General features: G+C 44.1%; 1 long non-coding RNA gene across 1 annotated transcript; it reads right to left on the bottom strand.

The window, feature by feature from the left end:
- On the bottom strand, positions 1 to 7,617 carry LOC140407373 (uncharacterized). Its single transcript, XR_011939635.1, has 4 exons — positions 7,327 to 7,617; positions 6,157 to 6,252; positions 3,216 to 3,243; positions 1 to 31 (listed from the first exon to the last, which is right to left on the bottom strand). It is a non-coding gene; the product is annotated as an uncharacterized lncRNA (long non-coding RNA).
- Between the last annotated feature and the right edge of the window lie 14,524 nt (positions 7,618 to 22,141).

Below are 22,141 nucleotides of genomic sequence, written 5' to 3'. Positions count from 1 at the left end.
ATCGCTTTGGTCGGCAGGAGACACTGTGTCCCTTCAAGTAACAGAAAAAAAACATTCAGTCCTCTTCATCTGGTATCACCCCAGGTGATAGATTATCTGTTACTGAATGAGATGTAGGGATTATTCCGGTGTATTGTGTAAATACTTTACAATTGGAATGGCCAAGAAATGTTTCTGTGTCACGGCTTCAGCCCATAACTGAAATTTAAATACATCAGTTGAAGGGTTGTGTTTTGACATGTGTGCGCGAAAACATTTTTGAATGTGCATGTGTGTCGGTGCTTGAGGGTGTGCATGTTGTGTGCATATATGAGTTTCAGTGTGAGTGAGAGCCTGAGGTTCTATTTAATTGTGTGTGTGTGTGTTTGTGCACGCGCACGCGCACTGGCGGGTTTGTGTGTCTTGTGGTGAGTCTGAGTGCTACTGTGTCTGCATGTGCGTGTTTCCGTGGGTGTGTCCCTGTGTCAGTATTTAAGTGCGGGTGTTTATGTGAAAGTTTTGTGCGTTTTTGAAGCTCTGCCTGCGATTATGTTGGCGGTCTGTTTATGTGTGTATAGGTATGCGTGTATGTGAGAAATAGAGTGTGTGTTTGAGTGGTGTGTGCGTGTCGCTATGTCAGTGGTCTGTGCGTTTGGGTGCTGTGCGGATGTGGGACTGGTGTGTGACTACGCATGTGCGTGCGTGTATGTGTGTGACAGTGATTTGTGAGTGTGTGAGTGGTGTATGAGTGTGCATAGCCATAGAATCATGAAGTTATACTGTACAGAAAGGCCTTTCAGCCTCTCTCATCTGCGGTGGCCAAACCTATCTTTTCGAATCAGATTTTCCACCACTTGGCCCATAACCTTGTCTCCTTGAATCGCAAGTGTTCATCTAAATATTCATTTTCTGTTCCATTTGTCTTTGCCACCATCACAAATTCAGGCAATGAGTTCAAAACTCCGACCACGCACTGGGAAAAAATGTTTTTCCCCTCTCATCCCCTATAAACCACATGCCCCTTACTTTAAACTATACCCCATCGCAATTGATGCCTTAAACAAGGGGGAACGTTTCTTCCTGTCTACACTATATGCACCCCTCATAATTCTATACATTCACATGCCCTTCCTTAGCCTGCTGCAATGTCCACTGAAGCCCAGCGCAAACTGGAGGAACAACACCATCTTACGATTAGGCACGTTGCAGCCTTCTGGACTTAACATCTTCTGACTGTGAGCTCTTTCTTGCAACTTAATTCACGTTTATTTTGATTTTTATCAACGTATTTACATTTATTCCTCCCTCAGTCCAATCAGTTCCATGGAACACGACCCACGTCTCTCGCTCTTCATAACTAATACTCCCCAGCCCAAGCAACAGCCTGGTAAATCCCCTCCCTCCCAGAAAAATGACAAGTTTCCTTTGTCCTCCCTCCCCCCTCCAATCCGCCACCCTCCACATTCAAAGGATCATCATCAGCCAGTTCTGCTAACTCCAGCATTATGCCACCGTCAAACACATCTTTCGTTACTCCCCATGTCAGCATTTCGGAGGACCCGTTCCATCCGGGAGACCGTAGTCTACTCCCCCAACCCCTAAATATCTCATTCTCTTCCCACTGCACCTCTGCATGCACACAAATGATTACACGCTCTTTTCAAGTGACGCAGCGCTCACGTGTAACTGGACTATTGTTTTTGCTGCCCCCAATGCTACCTACTCTACATTGGAGATACTGAACGCAGACTGGGTGACCGCTTTGCAGAACACCATGGGTCCGCCAACAAGTAGGACCCAGACCTTCCTATCGCTGCCATTTGAACTCACCGTCCTGCGCTCACGTCCACATGTCCGTCCTTGGCCTGCTGCGATGTTCCAGTGAAGCCCTGCGCCAACAGGCGGAACAACATATCTTCTGATCAGGAACGTTACAGCCTCCCGGACTTAGCACTGAGTTTAACATCTTAAGACTCCGACCTCTCTCCTGCACCTTCAACTACTTAAAAACAAATTATATAACGTATTTTCGATTCTTCCATCGATATGTTTTTTCATCACCATTGTTCCCCCCCATTCCCTATCCAACTTGGGCCTATGCAACGTGTTCCTAATTGCGCTTTCACACGCCACATACCTGTGTTCTACCATTAATGTATTCTAATCTCTCAGTGTGTCACTGTCAGCACCATTATTAACCTTGGTCAACCCTTTTACATTCTTTGATATTACTTCCCATGACATCTCTCTCAATCTCCACATAAAGCTGGGGCTCTGTCCAGCTCAAATACCACCGCCCCGCCACTAATACGAGTATAAATCTGACCCTATCCCCAGTTCCCCACAGCTTTGACAAAGAGTCATCCAGACTCAAAGCTTGCTTCTCTCTCAACAGAGGCTGTCAGACCTACTGAGAGTGTCACTAAATTTTCTGTTTATGTCTCCGGTCCCAGAATCCGCAGTACTTTGCTTCATCATGGTCAATTTCCTCCACACCATTTTCAGTTCATTCACATCCCTCCTATCATGCGCATGAGTCTGTGTGTCAATGGATGCCTGTGTGAGTGAGTATGTGGTGCGTTTGATGGTCTGAGTGTGTGAATGTGAGTGTGTGGATCGTGTCTGAGTCTGCAATTGTGAGTGTGTGCGTGGGAGAATTTATGCGTGTGATAGTGCACTTGCGAGATTGGTGTGAGTGTGTATGTAGGAGTGTGGATTGTATTTACATCCTGCATGTATGAGTGTGAGTATCTGATTTGTGAGTGCGTGTGTAAATGTGTGAGTGAATTTGAGATTCTGAAAGCGTGTGTGTCATGTCGGTACGTGTTGGTGAATGTGACTGTGCATGAGAATGTGTGAGGGTGTGCGCGAGTGTGTGCGTGTGTGAATGTAGGCGTTCTTGTGTTTTTGTGTGTCTGAGTGACTTTGTCACATGTCCGCCCTTGGCCATGGGTGGATGACAGTGAATTAGTGCGAAGGTTTCATTTCGAATGTTTGCACGTGTGTGGGTGCATCTATGATTTGTGAATCGTGTCTCTTTGTGTTTCTGCATGTGTATTTGTGTTTTCCAGTGTGCGTGTGTCTGATAGATGCTTATTTACATGTAAGTTGCTAAATCTCGTATCTTAAAGACACAATTCACACTGCACCCAGAGAGCACACATTCTTCTAATCATCGAATCGTTCTGAGCATTATGCTGACCCATGTCACTGAGTATTAGCGGGAATGGTCTCACCTGGTTTGACTGTTCTCTTTTCTTTTCTCTGTGAAGGAAACACACGGGTTAGAAACCGCGAACCAATTCTGCGTCTGCAGGAATGGAAGTTTCATAGAATTTCAAAGAGCAGTGAGGCTCTTTGAGACGCCAGTGCCAATCTAAATATGAATGGAGACTTTCAGGTTGTTTGACTGCTGATTCTGAATCTTAGCGGCATTGTAGCACAGTGGTTAGCACTGCTGCCACCCAGCGCCAGGGACCCAGGTTCAATTCCGGCTTCGAGGACTGCCTGCATGGGGTTTCCATTTTCTCCTCGTTTTGCGTGGGCTGTTCCGGATATTCCGCTTTTCCTCCTACCGTCCAAAGCTGTGCAGGTCAGGTGGGTTTGCCATGCTAAATTGCCCCTTACTATCCAAAAGGTTAGATAGGATGAATGGGTTACAGAGATGGGGTGGAGGCATGGGCTTAAGTAGCGTGCTCTTCCTACGGGCCGAAGTAGATTTGATGGGCCCAATGGTCTCTTTCCGCACTGCAGTGTCATGTGAAAGTACCTTTAAGACATGGATGTTTAAGCAATGTACCTTTAAGAAAACAGTGATGTCAGAGAGTGGGTGGAGCTGAGCAGTTCAGCCATTTTGCAGTTTAGTTTTGCAGTTTGAAAAGAGATTGGGAGTGTCTGTGTTTGCAGTGAGCTGGATCTCTGCCATGAAAGACTATCTCTGGATCATTTGGGTGATTTAAACTCATAAGAGTAAAGCCTTTAACCTGATGTGATTCTGTTTAAAGGTGTTAAGTCTCTTGGAAGTTTGAAGGAACATTTAGAGGAATTGTTTACTGTTGCAATATTTTCGGAGATATCTTTGAAGTAAGGGGTGTTAAGAGATCCAATGTTTATTTAAGATGTTAAGTTGAGGTCATGGAATAAACATTGTTTTGTGTTTAAAACCCCACGTGTCCATAATTGTAATCCTACTTCTAGGGAACAAGTCGTGTGCTCGGAAAAGCCAAAAATACATTAAAGGGGGAGGTTGTTTGAACTCTATGATACATTTTGGTGTCATGAAAACGCCTAGCCCATAACAGTAGGGATTCTATAAAAAGTGCCCTGAAGAATTAGTTCACGTCCCATCCAGAGTGATTCCCACTGTCGTGTTAGTGGATGGCACTGTGTGTGATTATTACGACGGTGTAAGCCGAATTTACACGACTAAACAGTTTTGTTTGGAGTTTGGGTGAGGGTAATGAAAATGAAGCTGTTAACGGACTGAATTCAGAACTTGGCAGAGGTGGTTATGCAGACAAGGGAGAGCAAGTCATTGGATTCAAAGCTATGTCGAGGGTGCGATTGGAATTGGGGATGAGAAAGAATAGTTCCTGTTTGGAAGTCCATTTAGGTCAGCGGTATGAGGAATGAATAAAGAATTAATGGAATTGAGAGATGTCCGGTTTAAAAAAATGATAACATCCCGGCTAGCATTCAGCGAAGAAAACTCTGGTATATTTGTTGGGATGGTAGATTGTTTAAGAGACTTTGAGCAGTAAGATCTATGAGCAATAGAAAACATTCAAGGAGAAGACCTTTAATTAAACACTTGCAAAAGAATATTGTCTTGATATGTGGGGAAGTTTGCAAAGTGAAGGAATTTCTTCCCGACAGAGGTGTTGGCATGAGCGTCCACTGTGCGAACTGAAACCAGTGTGTGACTCAGTGGAATGACCTGGAAAATTCCAGTGTGGTGGGGGTTTCTATGGGCAAGTGTCCATTGAGCAGTTGGTGCGTCTAATGTAGCGGATGTGTCTAAAGGTGGGGCGTGTGCTGATATCAAACTCAATGTCCATTTCAATTGATGTGAGTTCCACAATGGCCGATGGCAGTGGGGTTGGAATCAGTGGATTGAAGAATCGTGTGGAGAAGCTGTACCTTAGACAAGGAAGTCAATTTCACACATCCCCCAGAGTGTCGCTGCGGTGCCCTGAGCCCATTGCAACATCCAGATATTGGGTGAATGATGCAAAGCCATTCGTCACTAGTATAGTCCATGGCAGTCATTCCTTAGTCTCAACGCTGATTGAACAATTTCCATATATATGTACAAGATTATATTTTACCAACTTGTTGCTGTCTTCCTTTGTCTTTTCTGTCATGTTGCAGATTCCATATCATGTCTTCTTTGAACACCGTGTTTAAAATCACCTCTCTGAACCCAGGCTCCATTGTTCGTAATCTGACAGTGCTGGGGTAGACATTTGCTTTTTTTTTAACCCTCCAAAGCGATACTGCACGTTCTGTCGCAAGTGATAGCAAAGTAATACCTGTGCAAAATCAGCTGTATGGTTGTGAGTCACCAGCCCAGCCACTCGTTTAGCTCTTGTGAACACAGTGCCACTGAATTTTCGAGTAACAGTTGATATTTACTCATCTGCCCAAGGTTATTTTCTGCCTATGATTCTTCAAGATTCGTCATTGGCTATCTCATCCTTTATGTGATGTTCGACATGCACTACATGTCAGAGACAATTATATAGAACATAGAACATACAGTGCAGAAGGAGGCCATTCGGCCCATCGAGTTTGCACCGATCCGCTTAAGCCCTCACTTCCACCCTATCCCCGTAACCCAATAACCCCTTGGAACCTTTTTGGGTCACTAAGGGCAAATTATCATGGCCAATCCATCTAATCTGCACGTCTTTGACCTGTAGGAGGAAACCAGAGCAACCGGAGGAAACCCTCGCAGACACGGGGAGAACGTGCAGACTCCGCACAGACTGTGACCCAGCGGGGGAATCGAACCTGGAACCCTGGCACTGCAAAGCCACAGTGCTATCCACTTGTGCTACCGTGGTGCCCAATTGGCTGGATTGTTTACCGAATTGGGTCATAGTGTTCACGAAGAGGCGACATTCACCTTGGTCGGTGCATGTACGATGACCTGTTGTTATACCGAGTATGACCTACCTTTCCGCCAGAGGCAGGCGCCCAGGAGAGCCAGGATGAGAATTAGACCCGCAGCAGAACCAACACCAGCCGCTAGGGGAGCAATAGACTCACTTTCTGAATGAGACAATGGGAGAAAGAACAGAACATTGTGAATGAGCATCTTCTACCCAAGGTCAACAATGTGGTACTGCTGTTGGGACACTAATTGAGACGGGAATACTGCAGGCACAAACAGTTTCTCCAGGCCAGAGGGAGAGAAAATAAACAGAAGTTGAAAACTAGATGTAGGAACACACAATTATCCAAACGAGGAGGAGATCCTTCGATCCATAACATCTGTGCTGTCGCATTTAATCCCATATTCAATTAGTCTCTATCTCCCACCAAACCTTTTCGTTCTTCATCCTCCATTAACTTTTAATTCAGTATATATTCCAGTTACCATTTGAAAGTTACTGAATATGCTTCCACCAAGATTTCTAGCTGCATTCGCCACGTCACAAAAAATGCCTACAGAGAAGACACTATAATAATCTCAGCTCTGCTCGTTTCGTCAATGATGTTCAATCAACATCTCCTGTTTAGACATTCCCTCGCCACTGCACAGATATATTGCTTATGTGACCAATCAAAGCTCATCATTATTTTGAAAACTTCCAGTTAAAACGCCATTTGGCCGTTTCACTTCTGCATGTAACATGATACAGCATTTTCCGACCTTGTGGTATATTTTATAATGTTTTTATTTTGGTTTAACATTGTTTGGATAATTTGATTGTATCAGTCCGTTTTTCCTAGTTTTTAAAAAGTGTTCCACAGTGAAAACTGCTAATCAGCAATGGGGTTCAAATCAATCCATTGATTTTAAGAAGTCTTACGTTTCATTTACACCAGACCGATTGCTCATTTTGGCTGTAAGTCATGAGAATTTTCATGAGATACCACCGTGTGCCAACTATCAGACAGATGTTCCATTATTCCCACCTCTATGTGTGTTACACCTGTGATGCTCACAATCCATTAGGTCAATACTGGAAACCTGCGGAGGGGAAAAAATCTGTCCCATGCCCACATACGTTTGAATTGTTAATTACAGTAGTTAGTGTCACCAGGATCGCTGATTGAAATTAATGCGGGGAAAACCTTCAGTAAAATCGGATGGATATATTGATAGCCAATCTCACTTACCTCTAACAGTGATCCTGACAGCGTCACTATGAGGCGAGGATAGGTTTCTTCCATTGATGTTTGCTTCATACTGACAGGTATAGTTTCCTATTTTCGAGTGGTCGATATTCTTGATGGCGAAGGTGACAGCATGTCTGTCTTCATCAGGGGGTTTGACACTGACTAAAGGAGGTTCTTCTTGCCTGTATAAGTAAAATGCAATGCCAGGACGCTCCAGGGGGCTTGTACAATTGAAAGTGATATCTCCACCCTCACTAACACCATCCAAATCAACTGAGAGATGTGGTTTATGTAAATCTGCAATTAGAAAGAAAGGAACAGTGACGACTGATTGCAAACTCAACACTGACTTGTCGGGAGTGGATTATAATCTGAAAAAACGGCACAATTAAAATGAATACAATCACAGATGCGAGGAAGCAGGAGAGTGTAACGAGGAGCGAGGAGGGATGCACTTACATACGACACAGAGATGTATAATGCGAAGGGAACACAACTGATTAATTTTAATGCAGGAGAACATGAATTGAGTCGTTTCTGTTGGAAGAATGAGGAGAACAAGAGGTTTTTTTCATTCATTCATGGGATGTGGGTGTCGCTGGCTCGGCTCATTACCAGTTCTTATTACCCCTTGACAAGGTGGTGGAGAGCTAACTTATTGAACTAGTGCAGTCTATGTGGTGTACGTACACCCACAGTTCTGTGTGTGCGTGGGTTTCTTCCGGGTGCTCCGGTTTCCTCCCACAGTCCAAAGATGTGCAGGTTAGGTGGATTGGCCATGGTAAATTGTCCTCAGTGTCCAAAATTGCCCTTAGTGTTGGGTGGAGGTGTTGACCTTGGGTAGGGTGCTCTTTCCGGGGGCTGGTGCGGACTCGGTGGGCTGGGTGGCCTCCTTCTGCACTGGATTCGGTGATAATCTATGCTTAATCGAGGACAAAGTTTCGGCACAACATCGTGGGCCGAAGGGCCTGTTCTCTGCTGTATTTTTCTATGTTCTATGTTCTAGAGGCAGGAATGGGCCATATGGCCGCTCGAGCCTGCTCCGCAATTCAATAAGATAACGGCTAATCTTTTTGTGGACTCAGTTCCACTTAGGCGCCCGCTCATCATAACCCTGAGTTCCTCTACTGTTCAAAAATCTACCTATCTTTTCCTTCACAACATTCAATGAGGTATCCTCATCTGTTGAACTGGACAGGGAATTGGCAGCTTTACAGTGTTTTGAATGTAAAGTAAATGGAGTAGAAAAATGAGGCGCCGAAGGAGGTGGACCTTAAAGCGCGTTGGCATGACATCCTTGAAAGAAACAGATAACAGATATGTGTTCTGGAAATAACAACATGGAGTAACAAAGGGAGTTCTGCTAAATCTTTGTGCACCAATAGTTCTAACTTGTCTCCAATGCTGTGCACCAGACTGTTAAGGAATGCCAGGCCTTGGAAATAGACTTGGAGTACATCAATCGAACGGTCGCAGTGATGAGGGAAATGCGTTATATAAAGAGACTGGAGAATCTGGGATTTTTCTGGACAGTGCAAGAAAGGTTCGGGCAACATTTACCGGAAATAGAATACACCACTTCTTTGTTTTGATGAAGTAATTGGGGAGTCGGTGACGATACAGTCATAGAGCAGGCAAACTGACCCTTCCTTCCAACACGTTTATGTCGACCATGACATGTCATTAAAAAAAATATATGTAGCGTATTCAATTCATTTGTTTAAATGAATTGGCAATTTAGCGTGGTCAATCCACCTACGCTGCACATCTGTGGGTTGTGGGGGCGAAACACACGCAACACGGGGAGAATGTGCAAACTCCATATGGACAGTGACCCATATCCTGGGACCTCGGCGCCGTGAGGCAGCAGTGATAACCACTGTGCCACCGTGCTGCCCCTAAATATCATTATTATTTTTAGATACATTTAGAGTACCCTATTCTTTTTTTCTCCAATTCATGGGCAATTTGGTGTGGCCAACCCACCTACCCTGCACATCTTTGGGTTGAAGGGGTAAAACCTACACAGACACGGGGAGAATGTGCAAACTCCACTCGGACAGTGATCCAGGGCCGGGATCGAACCCGGGTCCTCAGTGCGTGAAATACCATTCAATACCAATGCTATTTAGCAGCACATGGTCCATAGTCTACAATGCCTTGGCGATTTAAGTGCTTGTCCAGATAATTTCGAAAAGTTCCGAGTGTATCTGCTTCTACCACACTCAGACAGTGTCTTGCATATTTCCACCACCCTTTCGGTGAAATAATGTTTCTTCAGCTCCCTTCTGAGCAATTCATTCCACACCTTGAACATATTCCCTCTGATCTACCCTGGGAAAATGTTATCACGATATTGCCTGTCTGTGCCTCTGTATATCTCAATCAGATCCTTCCCCCAGCCTCCGTCTACAGGAAAGACAAGCACAGCCTCTCCAGACTGTCCTCATAGCTGAAACTTTCCACCCCAGGCGGCATCTTTCTAAATTTCCTCTGCACCCTCGCCAGTGCAATAACGCCCTTCCAATCGTGTGGCAACCAGAACTGCACACGGTATTTCATCTGTGGCCAAAGCAATGTTATATACATTTGTACAATACCTCCTTGCTCCTTTACTCTATACGCCGCATTATGAAGGAAGTAGTTCAGTGTGCATTCTGCACAGCCCTATCTATCCAAATTTCGGGATCCGTCGACTTTTCAACCAAAGTCCCCTTGCTCCTCCATACTCCCTAGGAAACTACCGTACATTCTGTCTATCCTATCATTATTACACCTCGCAAAATGCATCCCCGCAGATTATCAGGAGTAAATTCCATCTGCTGTTGTTGTGCCCAACTACGAGTTGATCCGTATCATTCCCAGTCCAATACTGTCCTCCTCACTGTCAGGGACATCCCCAATGTTCCTGTACCCTGCAAACCTACCAATTACGCCTGCAACATTAACATGCACATCATTGATGTATGTAAAAAAACATACATCCCTGTGGTACGTTGCTGGCCAAAGGCTTCTTATCAGAAAAACAACAATCCCATCAATGTAGCCTATTGTGAGGTTATTTGGTAGAAGAAAGATGGGAAGACAATATAGGCTCAACGGTGCAACTTTTCGCAGATACAGGAGCCGACGGACAAATTCTCTAAAGGTGGACTGGCATTGAAACTGTGTAAAGAATACTGATAACATCCTCGGGTTCATAAAGAGTCATAGAGTATCAACGCAAGGAAGTGATGCTACACCTCTACATATCATTGGTCAGACTCCATTTGGTATATTGTGTTCAGTTTTGGGCACCTTATTTAAGGATGTTGAAGGCATGGAGAGGGTGCGGAGAGCATTTACTAGAATTATACCAGCAATAAAGGATTTTAGATACAGTGAAAGATCGGAGAAACTGGGCTTGTTCTCCATAAGACTAAGAACAAGAGCAGAATTAGGCCACTCGGCCCATCGAGTCTGCTCCGCTATTCAATCATGGCTGATAATGTTCTCAACCATTCTCCGGCCTTCTCCCCTTAACCCCTGATCCCATTATTGATCAGGACCCTGTCAATCTCTGTTTTAAAGACACTCAGTGACTTGGTCTGCGCAGCATCACCACCCTCGAGCTGAAGAAAATTCTCCTAATCTCTGTTTTAATAATAATATTCTTTATTGTCACAAGGAGGCTTATATTAACACTGCAATGCAATTAGCGTGAAAATGCCATAGTTGACACATTCCGCCGCCTCTTCGGGAACACAGAGGTTGAATTCAGAATGGACAATTTACCTAACAGCACACCTTTCGGGACTTGTGGGAGCAAACCGAAGCACCCGGAGGAAACCAACGCAGACCCAGGGAAAATGTGCATACCCCACACGGGCAGTGACCCAAGCCGAACCTGGGACCCTGGAGCTGTGAAGGAACACTGCTATCCACAGTCCTACCGTGCTGCCCATGCCGTTAGTCTGTAATTGTCTCCTCTGCATCTTGTTTTTCCTACAAGTCGAAATATCCACTCTATCCAGGCGTCGCAGTATCCTGTAAGTTTCAATAAGACCCCCCCTAATCCTTCTAAACTCCAACGACTTCATACCCAGAGTCCTAAACCGTTCCTCATAGACATTCTCCTCATTCCAGAGATCATGCTTGTGAACCTCCTCTGGACCCTTTCCAAGGCCTTCCTTAGATACGGGGCCCACAGCTGCTCACAATCCTCCATTTTACAGCCTCAGAAGTGCATTCCTGGGATTGAATCTTAGCCCTCACCATATGGAAGTTTACATTGCATTTGCGTTCCTCACTGCCGAATGAACCTGCACGGTAAACGTACGAACATCGTGAAAACGGACTCCCAAGTGGCTTGCTGCTTCTGATTTGCGATGCATTTTCCCAGGTAGAAAATAGTCGACCCTCCAGTCCTTCTTCCAAATTGCATACCGTCACACTTTTACACATTGTATTCCTTCTGCCACTTCATTGCCCACTCTCCTAGCCTGTCTACGTCCTTAAGCAGCCCCCTTCTTCCTCAATACTACCTGTCCCTTTGCAGATCTTTGCATCATCTGCAAACTTAGCAACAGTTCATTCTTCCAGATTGTCAATGTATCGTGTGAAAAGCTGTGCTCCCAGCTCTGATCCCTGAGGCACACGTGTCACCGGAAGCCATTCCGAAAAATAAACCTTTTTCCTGACCCTCAGCCTCTGCCAGTCTGCCAATCCTCTATCCATGCCGGGTTCGTATCCTTAACACCATGAGCTCCTAACGTATTGAAGAGTCTGCTATGCGGCATCTTGTCAAAGGCGTTCTAGAGATCTAAATAAATCACGACCACCGGTTCTCCTTTGTCTAACTTCCTTGTTACATCCTCAAAGAACAGTTTTGTCAGCCATGGCCTCCTTTTGACAAAGCCGTGCTGACTCAGTCCTATTTTATCATGCACTTCCAAGTACTCCGCTATCTCATCTTAAATAATGGACTTTTAAATCTTACCAATTACCCAAGCCAGGTTAACCGGCCTATAGTTTCCCGTCTTTGCCTCCATCCCTTCTTAAACAGTGGTATCACATTAGCCACTTTACAGTTCTCTGGGACCGTTCCTGACTCCAGTGATGCCGGAAAGATCACCACCAATGCCTCCACAATATCCTCAGCTACCTCTTTTAGGACCCGAGGGAGTAATCCATCCGGTCCAGGGGACTTATGCACTTTCAGACCTTTCAGTTTCCCCAGAACATTCTCTTTAGTAATGGCCACTGCACTCATCCCTTCACCCTGATTCCCCTGAAGCTCTGACATCCCACTGGCGCCTACCACCGTGATGACTGATGCAAAGTGTCAGGTGGATGTGCCTTTAAGAAATGGGTGTTTATCAAATAGCTGCAGCGATGTCAGTGTGTGGTGGAGCTGGGCTGTCTTTCTGTCTCTCACTTTTATTTTGAGCTATAAAGCTGCTTTTTGGCTCTGTTTAGTTTGGCTTTGAGTTGGAGGGCTGTATTCAAAGCAAGCAGATGAGTAATGATGTCTCTCTCTACAAGTTAAAACATGTCTTCAGCCCACTTGATGATTTGTAACTTGGTTCATAGAATAAACATTGTTTTGTTTCAAAAATACTTATGGTCTCTGTTGCATAGCACCTGGAAAGTGGATCCGTCTGCTCCCCATAACCAATATCTATTAAAAGTCGTGGCTCAGGTGAACTCCATGACATACTTTGAAGTTTTCTAAACCCTGGGCCAGAATAAAATGTGGGCTCGTCCGGGATGAAGATCTATCTTTCGTGATTGGGTTGACTGAGTAAACTTAATGGCAGTGAGGGGTGACCATATTTGTGTTTGCTTTTCAGGTATGGTATTCCGGTTTAAGAAGGCAGTGTGTGGTGGACAATGGCTCATTCAGAGGCTCGGGTGTTTTGGGGCTTGGAGAAGGTCACACGCAGTACCTGACGAACAGAGACTAAAAGGTTTTTAGATTGGCAAAGACATTGCAGTTAATGTTGCCTGACAGCGTACGAAAAGACGAGGTACTTACGGCGGTAGCTGAACATTTAAAATAGCCTGAGATACAGTCGGACGTATTAGAACTGGCAAAAATTCAGTTCTAGTTTAAACAACTGGAACATAGGAAAGAATGAAAGCAGCTTGAAAACGCAATGATGGGAAAAGAAAAATAGAGAGAAAGAGATAGAGAGGAAAAATGAAATGGCAGAGAAAGAGATAGAGAGGAAAAAGGAAATGTGAGAGAAAGAGAGAGAGGGGAAAGGGAAAAAGAGAGAGAGTTTGAACTTCGGAAAATGGCCATGATACACCAGTCAGTGAAAATTTGCAGATGTAAAGGGACACGTACAGTTTGAGGATAGTGATGAGGATAATAAGATTGAGCGTCATAGTCGTAGGCTCGGTATGGATCTATTTAAATATGTTCACGCATTGCCAAGGTTTGATGAGAAGGCGGTAGAAGCCGTTTTCATTTCATTTGAGAAGGCAGCTAAACAACTGAAATGGCCACAGGAAATGTGGGTGTTACTGATTCAAACGAAGTTGGTAGGTAGAGCTACTGAAGTGTTTGCATCATACCGGAGGAGGTATCTGGATCGTATGAGGAGGTGAAAAAGTCCATCTTAGGTGGATATGAACTAGTGCATGAAGCCAAACAAAGGTTTAGAAATTTAAGGAGGTAACCTGGTCCAACATATATGGAGTTTGAAATGATCAAACAGAGTACTTTTGGTAGGTGGATAAGGGCTTTGAAAGCAGGTCAAACGTATGACGCTCTAAGAGAAATTGTACTTTTAGAGAAGTTAAATCTTCAATTCCGGATGTAGTGAGAACTCAGGTGGAAGAACAGAAGGTTAAAATTGTGATTTTAGCAGCAGAAATGATGTAAGATGTTTATGAATTAGTTCATAAATCAATGTTTGGTTTCTGACATCAGTTTCAGCCTGTGAAGGATAGAAACTGGGGAAAAGAGAACTACTCAAGCGGTAAAGGTAAAGGTAATCTGACGGGAGATAATAAGGAGAGTGTACCTCAGATTAAGAAATAAATCCAGGAGGGTTTGAAGAGGCATGAAACGTTTCAAATGTTTTCACTGTAATAAGCTGGGCCATATAAAGTCACATTGTTGGTTGTTGAAGAAAAGCACTGGGGAGACTGGTGTGGTAAAACAGGATAAGAGAATGAGGTGTGTTAAAGTGGGAAAGAATAGCCCCAGTGAAGCGAAGGGTGTGCCTGATCAAGAGGTAGTTGATAAGAAGGTGCCAAGTCTCTTTAAATAATTTACTTGTGTGAGTAAAGTTTACTCATGTATATCAGGAGAAGCAGGTAAAGAAGCCACTATTTTAAGAGATACGGGAGCTAGTCAAACTTTGATGGTAAGAGATGAGGAATTATGTTGTTTGGGAGGAATATTGCAAGAAATGGTCGCAATATGCGGAATTCAGGGTGAAAGGAGTAGTGTTCCATTATATAAGGTAAGGTTGGATGAAGCGATGAGTGGTGAAGTGGTAGTAGGAGTAAAACCAAACTATCGTGTCCAGGAATAGAGTTAATCTTGGGTAATGATAAAGCTGGATCGCAGGTGGGAGTGATGTCTCCTGTGGTTGATAAACCAGTGGAAAATCAGACAACTGAAGTGTTGAAGGACGAATACCCTGTGATGTTTCCGAATTGTGTAGTAGCAAGGTCGCAAAGTCACAGGATAAGACAAGAGGAGAAATCAAAGAGTGAAGATGAAGTTGAAGTGCAATTATCAGAAAGGATTTTTGATTAGATGGTTGGATAAGAACAAGTGGAGGATTAGGCGGATATTTTTAGTTCAGGAAAATTGGCGGAGTTACAACAGAAAGATAAAGAAATAAAACGAATGTATCAGAAAGCATACACGGAAGAGGAATCTGAGTGTATATCAGAATGTTATTACCGTATAAATGATGTCTTGATGAGAAAATTGAGACTTTTGCCTATGCAGGCGGATGAAAAGTGGGCAGGAGTTCAGCAAGTGGTATTGCCGGTAGGGTATAGAAAGGAGGTGTTGCGAGTTGCACATGAGGTCCCAGTGGGAGGTCATTTGGGAGCAAGGAGAACTCAAGCTAAAATTCAAAAACATTTTTATTGGCCTGGACTACATAAAAATGTAGCTACATTTTGACGGTCATGTCACACATGTCAAGTGATAGGGAAACCTCAAGCAGTGATAAAACTAGCGCCTTTAATACCCATTTCAGCATTTGAGAAACCTTTTACAAGGGTCTTAATTGATTGCGTTGGACGGCTTCCTAAAACGAAAACTGGGAATCAATATATTTTGACTATAATGGATGTGTCTCCTAGGTTTACACAGGCCATTCCAGTACGCAATATTACAGCTAGAACGAATGTGAAGGAGTTACTTAAATTCTTTACTATAGATGGACTACCCACATAATTACAATCGGATCAAGGATCACGTTTTACCCCAAGGATATTCAAAGAAGTTATGGATAGCTTATGAATAAAACAATTTATGTCAACTGCGTACCATCCAGAATCGCAGGGAACGTTAGGAAGGTGGCATCAGACATTAAAGACGGCTTATTGTCAAGATTAGATAGAGGATTGGGATAAAGTAATTCCATTCATACTGTTTGCAATTAGGGATGCACCTAATGAGTCGACCAAATTCAGTCCTTTTGAAATAATGCTTGGTCATGAGGTAAGGGGACCACTTAAATTGATTAAGGAAAAATTGGTGAGTAAGCAGTCGGAACTTATATTATTGGATTGCGAGTCAAATTGTACGGAACGATTAAATAGAGTAGGCGAATTGGCTAGCCAACCTTTAAAGGTTGCACAACATGTGACGAAACGGGTAGCGCACAAGAAAGCAAAAGTTCGCAGTTTTGTCAGTGGAGATAACAATTTAGTATTATTGCCAGTGGTAGGTGAACCTTTAAAAGCTAGGTTTTGTGGACCTTATCAGATTGAAAGGAAATTAAGTGAGGTGAATTATGTGGTAGGAACGCCAGATAGAAGGAAAACTCACCGAGTGTGTCATGTGAATATGCTTAAAAGGTACTTTGAAAGGGAAGGAGAGAAAAAGGAGGTTCTAATGATTCTAACTCAAAGTGACGAACCAAATCCAGATGACTGTGAATTTGACATACCTCAAATTAAATTGGAAAATGAGTATGTTCTTAAAAATTGGGATGAATTGTTAAGTTACCTTCCAGAGGAAAAACGAACTGACCTGAAAGAGATATTGATATCGTATGGGCAAGTTTGGGGAGATAATTTGGGAAGTACTAAAATGGCCATACATGATGTAGATGTGGAAAATGCTATTCCTATCAAACAACATCCATATATACTTAACATTTTAAAATTGGCACAGGTTAACAGAGAGAGGTTTCCAACCCCTGACATACTCCGGTAAATCCTCCCTAGTGATTCTAGCAAACCTACCAGCCAAGATACTAGTGCCCCTGCAGGTGAGATGCGGCCAATCCTCCTTGTACAGGTTTCCTTGGATCAGAGAACATTAAGCGGCGAATATTCTGAACAATTTTGACAGGGTCAAGAGGATATTCCTTTTCCACTAGTTGGTATGTCAGTGACTAGCGGTCACAATTACAAGACGGCAATCAAGAGAGCTATGAGTGATAGGTTTTGGGGGTTTTGAATGCGCTGCCTAGTGTTGGAGGTGGATTGCATAGGACTTTGCCGAAGAGAGCTGGATATAAAGTTGCAATTGATGAACGTAAACATAGGACATAGAACATGCAGTGCAGAAGGAGGCCATTCGGCCCATCGGGTCTGCACAGCAGGATACAGATCGGTTGGAGACTTCGGCAGAGAGATGCCAGATGGAGTCTAATGTGACAAATGTGAGGTAATGCATTTTGAAACGTCGAATACGAGTGCGAAATAAGCAGTAAATATCAGAACTTCCGAGGTAGTGAAAGGCAGAGGGATCTGAGTGTACAGGTCGACAGGTAACTAAAAGTGAAAACGCAGTTGGAGAAACTCGGAAAGAAGGAATGTGTCAGGTTCTCCTTCATCCACGGCATTGAGCCTGAAGGATATGGAGGCTTTGGAGAGGGTACAGTGAGATTACGATTATGTTGCTTGATATTGAGGAGATTACCGGGGCAGCACGGTAGCATTGTGGATAGCACAATTGCTTCACAGCTCCAGGCTCCCGGGTATGATTCCGGCTTGGATCACTGTATGTGCGGAGTCTGCACGTCCTCCGCGTGTGTGCGTGGGTTTCCTCCGGGTACTCCAGTTTCCTCCCACAGTCCAAAGATGTGCAGGTTAGGTGGATTGACCATGTAAAATTGCCCTTCGTGTTGGTGAGGTTACTGGGTTATGGGGATAGGGTGGAGGTGTTGACCTTGGGTCGGGTGCTCTTTCCAAGAGCCAATGCAGGCTCGATGGGCCGAATGGCCTCCTTCTGCCCTGCAAATTCTATGATATGACAACCTGCCCATCTCCGAGACAAAGCTACAATTATCGGTCCGGAGATCTCAAATGGAGATAACCCAAATGAAGTCGAACTGTTGATCATACGAACAAGGAGAATGAATGACGAGGTGGGTGCAGGTTGTAGGGTGATATTTGACAGTATATGCAGTAGATACCACTCCAGGGGGAAGGGAGTACGGAATTGGGCATTCGTTGATATAGGAAATCAATGGCACAGTCCGGTACTTTATGCCTGTAATAAACCCCCTCCGCCACAGGACTATGGTTTCACCTTAGAATCTCAATTTCGCCCCCGAATGGATGAACCTTTCCTTACTAACATACCCCTCACACCTTGCCACCGATATCACCACGACCCGCTCCCCAGACCGGCTCTCTGAGTCCCCACGACCACAGTTGATGCACCGTCGGTGAAATCATGTCACATTCGGTCATTTAGAGAATCAATCGTTGAGGAATGATATGGACACTCATTTAGAAATACTGTTCGCTTCTACAGTGCCACTCAGGTGAAACGGAGCCACCCCAAATGAAAGTTAAATTGTTATTGCCGTGAAGCGGAGCTGAAATAGTCAATATGCAAAGCACAGAGAATAAACAGAAGTTTCATTTCTGTGATATTTACCTGAAATGGTCACCTCCACAGTCTCGCTCATTGGGGATATTAGCTGCCTACCACTGACGGAAATTTCATATTGACAGGCATATCGCCCTTCACTTCTTCTGTCAGTGGCCCCGAATGGTCCAATATTGACGTTTCTGTCAATTTGACGGGAGGACAAACGTTGTTTATCTTTGTAAAAATTGAAGTATTTTTCTCGATTATCTCCAGTCACTGTGCAGGTAATAGTGAGAGTCTCTCCTCTTACATACACTCCGGTCCATTGATCAAGGGCTGCCCTTGGCTTTGCCAGCGGATCTATGGTAAAGAGAAAGTGGATAGATTAGTTATAAATGTATCAGAAGAATACATATTCGGGCCATTGTTAGGACAAAAATCTCCATTGATCTGTCTGAAAACACCCTGAGTCTCTGAGGATCACAGGCCACCATCCCCTTTTGTAGAGAGAGCTGATTGTTGGGATTTAACCTGCCGTTCACCACACCTCCGGCAGGAGGAATGCCTGTCAGGGTGAGGTCACATGGATACCGTAGCCTGCCCGTGAGGTACAACCCACTGTTGGCGTCTCTCCGTATAACAAACTGGCCTCACATTCAACTGAGCTGCTTCCTCACTCAAGCCACGAATTTGTTACACGCGCTATTTTCAGCCTGAGTTATGAAGCACAAGTCCCTGTATGTACAATAGTGAAATGCACCCGCAATACTGGCACCGCGAGATGTGTCAGACTACAATATAAAGTTCAGGTCCCAGACTATATGTATCTAGCTCCAATAGTGCAGCACTCAATACTGGAGTGTCAGTCTGGATTAGCCTAGCTCATATATATGTGTCAGTCTGGATTAACATCGTGAATATATATATGTATATCTCTGAGACAAAGCCAGAATTATATGTACTGAGGATTTGCATTGAGACAATCCAAAAGAAGTTGAACTTTTGGTCACACCAACAAAGAGAGTGAATGGCGAGGTGGGTGGCTGGAAGGTGGAGACTGGTGTTCAACGGAGCAACATGGAGCTCTCCATGGGGGCTGTAGGAACGGAATTGGTCATTCGTTGGTACAGAAAATCAATGGCAGAGTCCGCTCCTTTCAAGCAACATTATGTAATGAACTCCGAAAACACAGGACTGTGATTTCATCGAAGCTAGCTGAATATCTCCCCCAGGTGATTGAACCTTTCCCAACTCGCACACCTCTCACACTCTGCCCCTGATGTCACCACCAAATACTCCCCATACCGGCTCCCGAGTCCCCACGACCGCAGCCGATGCACCATCGCTGAATTCATGCCACATTTTGTCATTTCGAGAATCAATCGTTGAAGAATGAAATGGACACTCATTTAGTACTACTATTCGCTTCTACCGTGCCACCTCGGCGACAGGCAGCCACCCCAAATGAAAGTAACATTATTATTGCCGTGAACCGGAGCTGAAATAAACAATACATAAAGCCCACAGAATAAATATAGAATTTTCTATTCCATGTTATTTACCTGAAATGGTCACCTCCACAGTCTCGCTCATTGGGGATATTAACTGCCTACCACTGACGGAAATTTCATATTGACAGGCATATCGCCCTTCATTTCTTCTATCAGTGGCCCGGAATGTTACAATATTGACGTTTCTGTCAATTTGACGGGAGGACAAACGTTGTTTATCTTTGTAAAATTTGAAGTATTTTTCTCGATTATCTCCACTCACTGTGCAGGTAACAGTGAGAGTCTCTCCTCTTACATACACTCCGGTCGATTGATCAAGGACTGCCCTTGGATTTGCCAGCGGATCTATGGTAAAGAGAAAGTGGGTAGATTAGTTGTAAATGTATCAGAAGAATGTATATTAGGGCCATTGTTAGGACAAAAATCTCCATTGATCTGTCTGAAAGCACCCTGAGTCTCTGAGGATCCCAGGCCACCATCTCCTTTTTTAGAGAGAGCTGATTGTTGGGATTTAACCTGCCGTTCACCACACCGCAGGCAGGGAGAGTGGATGACAGGGTGAGTTCACAAGGATACCGTAGCCTGGCCGTAAGGTACAACCCACTGTTGGCGTCTCCCCGGAAAACAAACCGTCCTCACAGTCAACTGAGCTCCTCCCTCACTCAAGACACAGGGTTGTTACAGGTGGTATTTTCAGCCTGACTTATGAGGCACAAGTCCCAGTGTGTACACAGCCACCTCCAATAGTGAAATCCACCGCAATGCTGGCACCGGGGCATGTGTCAGAGTAGATTATAGAGCTCTGGTCCAAGACTATCTGTATCTAGCTCCAATAGTGTAGCACTCAATACTGGCACCATCTAGATTGGCAGTCTAGATTAACCTTGATAATATATATATATGCGTGTCTGTCTGGATTAACCTGGTGAATATACGTATATATATCCGAGACAAAGCCAAAATTATATGTACCGTGAATTTGCATGGAGACAATCCAAAAGAAGTTTAACTATTGGTCATACCAAGAAAGAGAGTGAATGACTAGGTTGATAGCTGGAGGTTTTAAGAGTGGTCTTCTGGCCAGGGTTTAGAGAACCCCAAAGTGCATCATGGAGTTCACCTGAACCACAATTTTTATTTTTTACTTAGTGTACGCAATTCATTTTTCCAATTAAGGGGCAATTTAGCGTGACCAATTCACCGACCTTGCACATCTTTGGGTTATGGGGGCGAAACCCACGCAAACACGGGGAGAATGTGCAAACTCCACACGGACAGTGACACAGAGCCGAAATCGAACCTGGGACCTCGGCGCCATGAGGCAGCAATGCGCCACCGTGCTGGCCTACCTGACCCACAACTTTTAATAGATTGTGGTAAGGGGAGCACACGGCCCACTCTACAGGGGCGGTACAGCAGAAATGGAAAAGTATTTTAAAGCAAAACAATGTTTATTCTATGAACTCAAGTTAACTTTTTTAAAACATACAGTGAACATCTGAGCAACCATTAATTCAAATACAACCCCCAAAGAATACAACACTAATTAACAAATACTTTCCTTTTAACATCCATAAGACGTAAAAAAAAACTTTTAACAGACGCACATCAGGTTTAAATTAATTACTGAGAGCAGTTACCACTTTGAAAACCCCAAATGAACATTCATAAGCTTGCAGGGATTCATACACATCTTGCTGTGGTTTCAGCTTCTCCAAAACTAAAATGAAACCACAGCAACCCTGAAGCAAAAAGCCTGAAGCGAAAGTAAAAAGCCGACAGACAGTCCAGCTCACCCACTATCTGACATCACTGCAGCAATAAACATCCATTTCATAAAGGTACTCTCACATGACAGTGGCGTTTAACGAAGCAACATGTAGCTCTCCATGGGGATTGTAAGATCGGAATTGGTCATTCGTTGGTGCAGAAAATCAATGGCACAATCCGCTCCTTTCAAGCAATATTATGTAATAAACTCCGAAATCACAGGGCTCTGATTTCACCGGAGCTAGCTAAATATCTCCCCCTAGCGAATGAACCTTTCCCGACTAATATTCCCCTCACACCCTGCACCAAATTTGACAACCACCCACTCCCCAGAAAGGCTCTCAGAGTCCCAGGACCACTGCCGATGCATCATCGGTAAATTCAAGGCACATTCTGTCATTTAGAGAATCAATCGTTGACGAATGAAATGGAGACACATTTAGAAATAATGTTCGCTTCTACAGTGCCACTCAGGTGAAACGGAGCCAGCCCAAATGAAAGTTAAATTGTTATTGTGCTGAACCGG

This window comes from Scyliorhinus torazame, unplaced genomic scaffold, assembly GCF_047496885.1.
Source record: "Scyliorhinus torazame isolate Kashiwa2021f unplaced genomic scaffold, sScyTor2.1 scaffold_1517, whole genome shotgun sequence".
Taxonomy (NCBI): domain Eukaryota; kingdom Metazoa; phylum Chordata; class Chondrichthyes; order Carcharhiniformes; family Scyliorhinidae; genus Scyliorhinus; species Scyliorhinus torazame.
Note: the sequence above shows the minus strand (reverse complement) of the source record. Positions and strands in the feature narration are given on the sequence as shown.